Source organism: Siniperca chuatsi, linkage group LG2 (genome assembly GCF_020085105.1).
Source record: "Siniperca chuatsi isolate FFG_IHB_CAS linkage group LG2, ASM2008510v1, whole genome shotgun sequence".
Taxonomy (NCBI): Eukaryota; Metazoa; Chordata; class Actinopteri; order Centrarchiformes; family Sinipercidae; genus Siniperca; species Siniperca chuatsi.
Window position 1 is genome coordinate 11837886 of NC_058043.1, and position 11745 is coordinate 11849630.

Here is an 11745-nt window from a genome sequence, read left to right on the forward strand (position 1 = left end):
TTGTAGAATGTACAAAAAATGAAAAGAAAAGTGCTGAATTTTTGTTAATCTGATGTTAAGTGTTCTTGTTTAAATTTGTAAATTTGTTTTATGAGATTGAAGTTTGGTTTTGTTTGATTTAATTGCATCCATAGATGCTGACATTGTGCAAAACCATTTAAGTGAAATCTGACCATCATCAGAATTGTACTAAGATCATCAAGAGGCCATATTGATATTAGTTGTTATCCATCAGGTATTAAAGGCTTTCTCAACATTTTGATATTCTACCCACACCACTACAAAAATATACTATAGATCTCAGTACAGCTATATGTTCTTCGGATAATACATAAAAACATTATTTGACCATATACAGTATGTATTTGCAACCACAATCAGACAGACAAATACTAATAATAAGTATTGAATCCATATAATATATAATATAATATAATATAATATACGTTCAGGTTTATTGACACATAGATTCCCTGGGAATAACAAAAAACATATGAACATATGGCACATTTAAGGCCACTTGATATTAATACAGGTTTATCACATGAGATACTTTATCAATACTTTTTATGTGACATGGCTGCATTGTAAAAATAGTTCCTCAATGGACATATAAACTGAATGGCCATATGTCAAAAAGTACCTTGAAAGTGGTTTGTTTTTCTATAACAGTATTCATTCTGAGATTTATTGCACGTGAACAAAGTACAAGTTATGATTTCTCACGTTCTATATTGTTTTTTATTGACTGTTTTTTAGTTTTCTCAGAATTACAGCAACACTTTTGAGACATGGGGAAAAAACCTATAACATCATCAAGCAGTGCCTAATGTTTCTGGCCCTGACATAAGCAACTAGAGAGCACCATGGTTGCTGATCATATGGCACATGGATGGGAATATTAATGTGAATGTGCTCTGAAAATTATGAATTCAGCTGTCTTTGTCATGGACATTTATAATAGTGCATTTTGAGGCCAAAACTCTGTTTGGTAGGGTGAAGCACTACCTCATTTGAGCAGACACAAAAATGTAATGGAAAGATAATTGCGAAATAGTAATGTTTCTAATTCAATAATGTTTCCTCAAGAGATCTGTTGAGAAATTGCTCATTATGCAGCTTCATCGATACAGTATATTCAGAAGTCAACATTAGACACTGCTTCATTAACATAATATCCAAATGTTTGTTCTCAAGTAACTTATCATTATGTATTCTATGAGTTATTTAGGATAGCTATTATTTTATTAGAATTTAGTGTCTGATTTGTTCCTTACTCATCCCATGGTATCTGCTCAGGTGCAAATTTTATAAAATGTTACTGACATTTCTTGTTTGTTTGGGATATGTAAGCTAATGCTAGTCAATTCCTTAAAAACCCAAAACCTAATTGTACAAATTAGGGTTAACTGAAGAGTTTGACCTGTGGGTTTCGTGTTTTTCAACTGACCGTAATTGCAAATACAGGTTGATTTTTCTGCTGTATTTACAGACTGATATAAACACACCTTTAACAGCATAAATAACTTGGTGGTGATGTATCTGATTTTAGTCCCTGTATAACTATAGCAAGACTTCAATCAATTTGGCAGAGATAGCAGCTTCCAAACAAAGTTTTGGTGGTCGCGTGAGATGTTTGTTTACATTTGGATTACAGATTATACCTTTAAGAAACACATCAACCTTTTTTTATTTCACCATGCAGGATCTCTTTCCAATTTTGAGTCGCATGTTGCATTATTGTCCCAGAGTTTCTTCAACATAGTGTATTCTATTTAACACACAACCTCCCACTATTATCTGCTTCCCATACAATCATATCTTTTTGTTTTACCAAATAGTCATTTATCCCTGTGTTTAAATTACCTTTTACTTTTAGAGGGGTTTTCTCCTCAGTGAAAGTCACACCTGCAGGTTGTCTTGTTGATACACATATTTAAGCTTAATAGGTTTAAAAGAACTTAAACTGTTTAGCTTCAAGCTGAACTAGACCCACAGGAGGAGGAGGAACACATTGCTAACCGTTGTTGAGCAGCCTTCAGAAGTGAAGTGTGAAATAAATTGTAGATCAATGAGATATTTAGCTCTTACCCACATCTTAATATCCACATCAGGTGTTGCACTGTTGTGTTGCCCCCCTCAGAGGTACTGGAACTTGATATATATTTATACACACCGACAGTAGCGTGCAGATCTGTTAAACTCTCTTTTGTACTAGTCCAAGGTTGTATATACCCAAAACAGTTGAATATAGATTTAAACACTGTGTCACAAGACTTAATAATTAAAAAATACATCTCTGAATTTGAGTTTTTGCTATTAATGCCAGCCAAAAAATATCTTCCTGAAATTCCTGAAAAGTTTTCAGTTTTCAGTTTTTTCAGTTTTTGATTTGAAAAGGAGAGAGACTTGTGCACAGAGAAAATCTAGATCAATATATGTCTATTATAGACTACAGGAGACCTTTGAAAATCTATTTATACTGGGGAATAAGCTCCTGCCTCAGTGTGTGCCTCTGTGTGTTAGAGAATGGCCTTTCTTACTGTAAATCTCCAGGACATTACACAGATCTCTCAGGCAGCCAAAGCCAATCTTCTTCATTCACTTGCAATGTACATCTGCCTTTGGTATGAATATGCCTGTCAGTCCCATAAAGACCATCACAATAGAACACACTCATTAGTATTGTGTTGCACTGTGCTTCAGCATCAAGCGCCTACCACCCTTGACTAATTTTCTGTTTGTATCGAGAAACAAAAGCTCTCCAAATCCCCCTGTGGGCTCCAGAGTGGCTTTACTGCACATCAAACTATGCTAATTACCTTTTGCATGATTAATTGGACCAATTAGAATTAGTAGAGGAAGAAAGTGATTCTTGGCAAGGTGCGAAACATTAATTAGTCATAAAAAACGTTTATTAGTGTTCAAATTTAATCTCGCAGAACACAATGGGATTAAGAGGGAAAGACAGTTAATATGTGGCGTGTTCAATCACTCTCGGCTGCAGATGGAATAATGAGTGTCACTGCTTGCATTGTGCTCCATCACACACACACACACACACACACACACACACACACACACACACACAGCCTCCATCTCCTACCCTTACTGTACTGTTGGAAAACACCCATCTTCATCCATCATACAAAGTGGCAGTTGTAACACAAACATTCCAGCTCTGATTGATGAGTCAAGACCATACAAATGACTTATACACAGTAATCCGGTACAAGATTTATGGCCTGAAGGCGATGCATTACAAATTTGCAATAACAAAATCACCAACAATAGCAGCAGCGGCAGCTAATGGTGATTTAGCTGTGGCAGCATTTATAATGGTATGCTATGGCATCTGTAATAACAACGGTGCATTACACTAGTTTACACACTGTGTCGGAAGCATGGGAAATAACAGCCGTAGGGCAGTTGTTGTTTATGATGGTGAAAAAACAAGCAGGTACGGGCAGTGAGGAGTGTGTGGGTGTTTTCTCACATTTTGCACATTCACAGAATAAAATAACACTGGGAGTGGCTTCACACTGAAAATGACGTTGGCCTAAAAAATATAACTGTAATCTGCATGCACACACACACACACATATTGTGCATACGAATTGTTGGTGTGTGTTGATCACTGCACAATGTGACACTGATGCAGTGTATTAAGTGTATTAGAAAAATTACTGCAGAAACTTTTTCTTTCCACGTTGTTTAACAAAGTCTGTTCACAATCTGTTGTAATCTTATCTCTCTCTCTCTCGCTCTCTCTCTCTCATTGCTTCGTTCCAGGGGAAACACCCCAACAAGTAACGAAAAACTGAGAGTTAGAGGTGAAATATGAAACTTAAAGAAATCACACTTCAATACCTTTCCACATCATAAACACAATCTAATAAAGCAACTGCTTCAGTAATGAGAATGTTTGCTGGCTTACAACCATAATAAGCAGAAGTTTAGTGTGGTTTTGTCACTTGTCTACTGTATCATAGGAGCAAAAAAAAGATGAGGTTACTGTGCATGTACTGTATGTGTGACAAAAACATTGGCTGTGTTCTTATGACCTGGGTTTGAATCCAGCCTGTGGCCCTTTGCTGCATGTCATCCCCTCTTTCTCCCCTTTTCATGTCTCTCTTCAGCTAAACTATAAATATAGGCAAAATACCCCGCACCAAAAAAAATTAAGTCAACTTAGAAAATTCAGAAATGTAATGAATGAAAGTAGCAGACATCTTCTGTCCAGCAATTAAACTGCTGAAATAAACAATATTTGCATATTCATACACAACAGTATGAAGGTTAGCATTCACTTCAGTCCTCACGCTACAAATTTAACAAGGTCACAGGCAGCAGCCTCACATGTTTCTTTATCAGCCCTGCCAAAAAATGGACTCAAAGAGCGTTGCAAATTAAGATCTGACTATTGAGGGTGTAAATGGAAAGCAAACCTGACTTAATGTTTGTCATTGTGACTAAACAGTTCAAATCAAACTCAAGTTCAGTGAAAGTAACATTATGTTTTGCATCATAACAACTCATGAGTTGACTTGGAACACATTTTTCAGGAAGCAACTTGTGTTTTTTCAAGTTGAACCAGCTTTCAATGTTTTACATTGTGGCGATCCTTTACTATATCATATATACACATTTTCTGACCAATGTAGAAGTTTTCATACAGTCTGCATTTGTCTTGAATTAATGTTTGTTCATATGTAAAATGACTAGAGCTATAGTGAATTTATTCTCTGAACAAACAGTTTAAGAAAACCCATTACATTTACAAGACCAGTCAAGTCATTTGGGTAAATTGCCATTTCCCTACATAAATAACCTGGTTTTGAATCAGTATGACAGAGCAGTGGCATAACTGAACTCAGGTCCAGTTCAGAGTTTTCAGCAGAATGGATCTGAATGGTCAAATGTTATTCTAAACGAGGAAATCACGGGTATAGCTTGCCAGCAAATCGGTTCTCAAATCTCATTCCTTTTTCTGTTTTATGTGACTTATATGAAAATCTTTTGAGCAGAAGTGATATAGAAGAGCAATACTGTCCAGCGCTAATTTAATACCTTATTACCATAAGCCTGGTGCAATGCATGCATAATAAATTGTTGTATCTTTTACACGGCTCAGGCATATGGTTGGGAGACCGGATTCTCTTCAAACTGCACCAAATTTGCATGATAGGATGTGAGAGTTGGATGGATTTGGGGATTATATGAAACACAGCTTCCATTTCTAGTTCATTGTACTAAGGAGAGGTATCACATTTACACAGATGGCAAAGAACTTGGAAATGCACAGCTTCTGTGAAACACAAAATGTGCACAGGAGAAAAAAAATCACTTCAAAGACAGAATCTATGCTGTTTCTTTTCCTCCAAAAGAAAATGTGTTTTTTAGTATTCTGTATTTTTTAAATGGGCTGCAGCTTTTGGCAGCTCAGATGGAGCTGATCAATGTTGTTAGTTGTCTTTAAGCCGCATGGTCACAGTCTCACAATGTGTTTCATGGAAGGTTACAGAGACCCTGCCAGGACAATCATGATGTCTGTTATGGTTAGATCATTCTAGAGGTCAGTCCAGGGAACATATTACTGCACAGTTGACTGGCATCACCCTGATAGTCTACAACCATCTAACTGTATTCTGACATTACAGTGGGCACTTGTATGCATTATATAGGAACAGATAACAGTTTCTTTAGGAGGGGTCAAATGTTATGAATGCTTTTATTGTTTTTTATTCTTTGGTTCTTTGTTTTAAAACATTCAAATGTAATTTAACTTCATTGTATTTCTACTTTATGTTCTTTGATCACTTTTTCAGATTACATAATTCTATTGTTTGCCATTCTGCTGTTTCCTTAGGCTGGATTGCATAATGTGTTTTGCTGCCATGATGTCAATCATCTGATTTGACAAGGAGTGCAGCATTTAAAGCATTGATTATCTTATTACCGTTTTGTTTTGTTTTTTTTAAGTTTGTTTGCCAGTCATCATGGTTTTTGCTTTCAAATTACAACTGTACTATATTTTATCCCACCAAGTAATGGGAAAAACAAAACAGACTTGCAGATACTTCAGATAGATTTTGTCGCTGGGCTTGAGGAGCATGATCTTTACTTTGGCCCAGATTTTAGTTTCATGTAAAAAAAAGACTCCCACGAATATGAAAGGCAACCTCTCTCCCTCAGACGTGTTGCGCTGTCAGTTTGAATCTGGTTGTTCCTGACATCTGACTCAGTATTCAACCACAAATACCAGTGGCCAGGTAACGTTGATTTGTTGTGACGTCAGGGACAGGGGATTAGCCGTGTTAATCAGCAGTGTTTTCTCCAGGTGACACTAACGTGTCTCGTTTAGCTGTTAAAGGTCAGACTCACAGCGGTGGAACTAGCTGTGGTTCAATTTGGTGTTTTGTTTTCCGTCAGTATCCAACAGCTCTCTCTTATACTGTCCGCTGTGCTGACAATAGAGTGTCAGAGATGGTTGTGTTTTAATGTAACGGGGGGGGGTTCTGCAACTGGAGTCTATGGCAAAGACCAAAGAACTCAGACATTACATTTTAATGAACAATGCCACATTAATTTACACATTAATAGAGGTCAGTCATACAAATAGGTTCAATGAAAATAATGTGATCAGTGTAAATTTGTCATTTCAATTATTTAATTCAATTCATACATTTTTTTAAGACTGTTTCTTCTCCTATACTTGTGTCCACTCGTCAGAATGGATTTAAAAAAGTGTCTTTGGGATGCCTTTACAATAAGTGATCAATAGAATTTAATACTCTACACCATCTGCTGTGGTCTGCAAATTAATTTGGTAAAAAAGATGTGATGTATCTTTAAATTATATTCTCAGATAAAGATTACATGAAGGATGCATAAATCTTCAGTTTCTGTGAGTCAATGTCCAACAATCCCTCTAGCGCCAACATCACCCCACAGTTGTTGTCACTATTTGGTTGTACTGAAAATATTCATCATCAGTAACTAATAATGGTAATAGTCATTTGTAACTCACAGCTACAGTAGTTTTTTAGTAACAGCATTTAAATATGCATTATTCCAAGGGTGTAGGTTTAGTTTTAACTTTGGTAGGGGCATTTTTTGTCTGACGGTCAATATGCACAGTTGTGTATGTGTGCACTTGCTCTTTATTGTTGTGCGCACACACACCTGTGGCTCCTGATCAACATATCGTGTTCTGTGGGAATAAACTCATAATTTCACTTCAGTTATTCAGATTGCATTATGGCAGTTTCATATCACCTCTCTTCTACTTGCCATATGCAGTGGGGGTGGGGGTTGGTCTTTTTACATCTGTCTTACATTACTGTCAGTAAAGGCCACACAGACTCACCAAAATCATCAAATTTCAAATTCTACATGTGGGTGCTAGGTCTACATAAAAATGTAGTAAAACCACTGAGCAGTCAGGAACCATGCAGTAGTGTGAACCATGTCAAGCACATCTAAATTTTCAAAACTCACTTCTAAATTTAAGGTTGTTTCCCCCTCCTTTTTCCACTGAGACTAAACATGCAACTATTATTGTGCACAATAGCTGAGTGTGTCTCTTTCTTTGTCTGTGTCACTCTGTTTCATGTTTTATAATTGTATACTTCAAGGCCAATCTAAAGCACAAAGCCCTCTAAAATTAGCTTGCCTATGAGTCATCTTTGAAACCATCCCATAAAGGTTACATGATTCTCAACAGCAGTAACTGCAATCAAGGTTGGTTGACTGTGATGGGGGACTTAAACCACAGAGACCCAAGCACTGTCGTGTTCTTTCACATGCTCTCAGTCAAACCTCATAGGTTCTGTGAATGGACGGGGAGGACTCAGGTACCTTCAAGGAAATGTTGATGGTTTAAAATGAAGGTTTGTGACTCAGTGAATTGTTGTATCCATCATCTGATGTTATTGTTGTGATGTGTATAAGATCACAAGGAAAAACAGTCATTCTGTATCAATGCATGTTTTTAACCTTGCTAGGGGCTCTGTGGATGGCAATATGTCTGTCTCTTGGTTGATTGGTTCACCACTTTAATATCTCAACAATGGTGGAATGGATCGCTCTAAGATTTTGTACAGACATTCATGGTTCCCAGAGGATGAATCCTACTGACTTTAGTGTTCCCCTGACTTTTCACCTAGCACCACCTTGACACCACCTGACATTTGTGGTTTTTGGTGTTGGATAGATTGCCAAGAAATTTGTTTCAGACACTGATATCTTCCTCATGTTTAATTGTAATAACTTTGGTGATCCCTTAACTTTTCATGTAGTGCTATCATCAGGTCAAAATTCCACTTTGTCCAATACTTTGGTTTATGACCAAATACCTGAAAGCCTAATGACATTCCCATCACCCTCAGATGTACTTGGAGTAATGGCAAATGGTACTGTAGCATGCTAACACACTGAACTAAGACCTGCCATGCTAGCATTAGCATTTAGCTCAAAGCGCCTCTGTGCCAGTACAGCATCATAGAGCCATTAGCATGTAGACTCATGTACCTGAGACTTTTGTTTAGAGTGACTTGAGCACGACATTTACAGTAGGAATAAGATCAACAATGTTACAGCACCCCATAAGAAGAAGTACATAGGTCAGCGAAAACAGCAGTAATCACAGCAGGAATTGACAGGGAAAGGGGATATGATTCTAATTCAAAAGATCTGGAAAGAAGTTTTTTGTCGAGCTTAACAAGTTGTGTTTACCCAACTCATGAAAGCCCTGATCCAGTATTTTCCATCCTTAATTACTCATGTTTGCAATCTAAAGGTGAAACTGTTGCTACAGATCTACAATAATTCACATTACAGATCTTTTTCATTTGAATGTTTGCAAGTGCTTTACTATTTACACAGTGAGAGTGACAGGGTGAATCAAGAGCTCATTTGAGGATGAAAACATGTCTCTGTTTTGCTTTTGATTTGTGTAGAGCTGTTTGGACTATACGTTTGTTTATGTTAGGATTATGGATTTGACCGTTCACCATGTGCCCATACCTGCTTCCTCAACACTGACAAGCAAAACAACTGTCCTGTTGAGTTTAGAGAATGTCTATTTTTTTTAAAAAACAGTGGGAAAGAAAAGAAAGAATGTGAACACAGTACCTCAACTTGCCAATGATGTCAGACATGTCCTCTCACAGCGCAAACACAAGTAACTATTTTAAAATTAAAAAGGCAGGTTTTGCACTATCTATGCAGCTCTAATTTTAAGTGCACAAAGACTTTCATTACTTTTGTTGTTTGCAGTTACACACTATTTAACACCTCTGAAAGTACTGCAACACCTTTCAAGCTCCTGCAACTATCGAAGCACTGGTGTTCACTCACAATACCTGTGGTTTTTATCTGTGCACCTTGCCTTATTTTATTGTTACTAAAATGATGTTCTTGTAGCAGAGGGGAGTGGGGAAAAAAGACCCTGACTGCATGAAGGTAATTCATATGTATTATTCATCTCTGCCTCTTCCATTTATACTTACAGTTGGCTGCAGTTGTATACGATGAACAAGCAAGTGTACATGCTGGATGAGAGGCTGCTTGCTGCACTCTTATGTCGATATTCCATGTTTTGCGTTTTCATTCCCATGTTACTAGTGTTTGTACAGATAACAATGATGATTATGCTTTATGTTTTATGTGTTGTTTTTGACATTCAAAGGAATTAACGAGATTTCACAAGACAGATACATTATATTCCATTCTATTAAAATGGGGACTGTGTGGTCATAATATAGGATGATTAAACAGGTAAAAAGGAAATATTCTGCTGTAAGAAGAGAACACATCTTTCTTGTTGCTGTTCGAATGGTGTGTACCTTCTCTGCTTGAGCATAGTGAGGTGTAAATGAGTCATTATTGTAGTTATGAAACAGCAGCAGAACATGTCCACTCGTCCTCACAGATTTGCAGAGAAAAAGGTTGAAATGTTGCTCCATGGTCTCTGAGTCTGTCATGGAGGAAGTCATTTTTCTGCGGCACCATTGCTTTCAGATGTGGTCAAACGGCATGGTCTCCTGATGCAAAAAAAAAAAAGAACACATTTTTTGAAAATGAAGTGTTTTGAGAGAAATGAGTTGTGGGGGGACAGTCCCTTCATGAAGACAAGTAATATAAACTCACAGAGAGAAAGCAGTGTGGGAGACAAGAACCAGTTTCACAAAGTTTGAATTTTTCCATCAGCAGGGACCACCGAATACAGAGCTGACAAACGACCAGTCAGATAGTATGTACATACAGTGTACTATAATACTCAAAGCAAACTTTATTACTCAATGAAATTGCATTGTATCTGAACCTCTGCTCAGATTATACTAAAAAGCTTTACTGACATCAAGCAAACATTAAAATGTTTATGTAAAGTAATGAAATAATGTCATTAGACTGAAATGCTCTAAAATAATATTACATGTTTTGTATATGTTTACTCTTATATACGCTCATTTGTTTAAGCAGTTGGCTTTGTGAACAATATGATCAACAGAACAGCAGATATTTTCAAGCCTTAAAGAGCAGCCTCTTAAGTAATAATGAGAGTGAGAAATGCAGTGCATTTAAGTAAAAACCCAGATTAATTATGTATGATTGGAGGACTCTTAAAAGCTTTGTGGAGAGAAAAGAAAGAAACTACATAAACAGAACATGAAGTCCAGAATGGCTGGATGGATACCAGACGTGAAATTGTAAATGAACCTTAAATATACAGGTGACTGCAGAATGATGAGAGATATTGCTTCTGCATGGCTGGACACTGGCTGACCGTTTATGTACAGGTCATGTCACACTTTGTACTCAGGTACTGTCCATTGTTCACAATTTTTATATCAATGTTGTGTTTTATATTTGCAATTTACTGAATTTAAAAGTCAACTTTTGCCCCCCCATGCTGAATAAACATTTTAATAAATCATTTTTAATTAAGATACTTACTTACAATGCATGCAGAGATCCTGCAAATGTCCTTGCATTCATTTAAATATATATTTAGTTTGACTTCTGTTGATGTCTAACCAATATAAGTGGTGCAGTGTAAATACAAGAGAAGATAACATTGTTTAACCGGTATGTTCTTGGAAGCTACATACATGTTTTATCAAAGAATGAGTCACTGAGTAGAGGTCATTTAGAAATATAATTTCAGCTAGAAATAAATTCAGACATGCAGGTCATGCTATACGATCCAGACAACTTCAACAGATCTGTCTTGTTCCTCTTCCCCTCCTCATTTATTCTTCCTTTCTTTTCCTCACTCTTTCCCCCGTCAGTGGCATCATGCATGTTTTCACCTCTAAAGTGATTGTACCTGATTTATATGACAGGCCTTTAACCCTGCGTGTGCTTGTCCATCAGCATCAGGCAGAAAACACCCAAGGGCATGTGTGAGCAGGACCAAATCTGGCTCTCTGTCATTCAGTGGCTGTAACCTCCAACTAGAATGCACTCCAACAAATCACATTTATTCCTGCACTGTTAGGATGTGAGTCAATCACACAAGGTGAGAAGTGCTGCAGGTTGTATACATCCAAAAATATACCAGTCCATTTGAATTGGTTCTTTTTTGACAAAGTATATTCATCTGTGGGTATAAAAATCAAGGGAATAGAATGTACAGAGAGTACAATGATTGGCAGTGTGAACAAAGCCATACCATTTGGATCCAAATCTTAGCCTTAGATAAGGCCTGCAAAAATTGTTCAGTAATTAATTTGCAGAAAA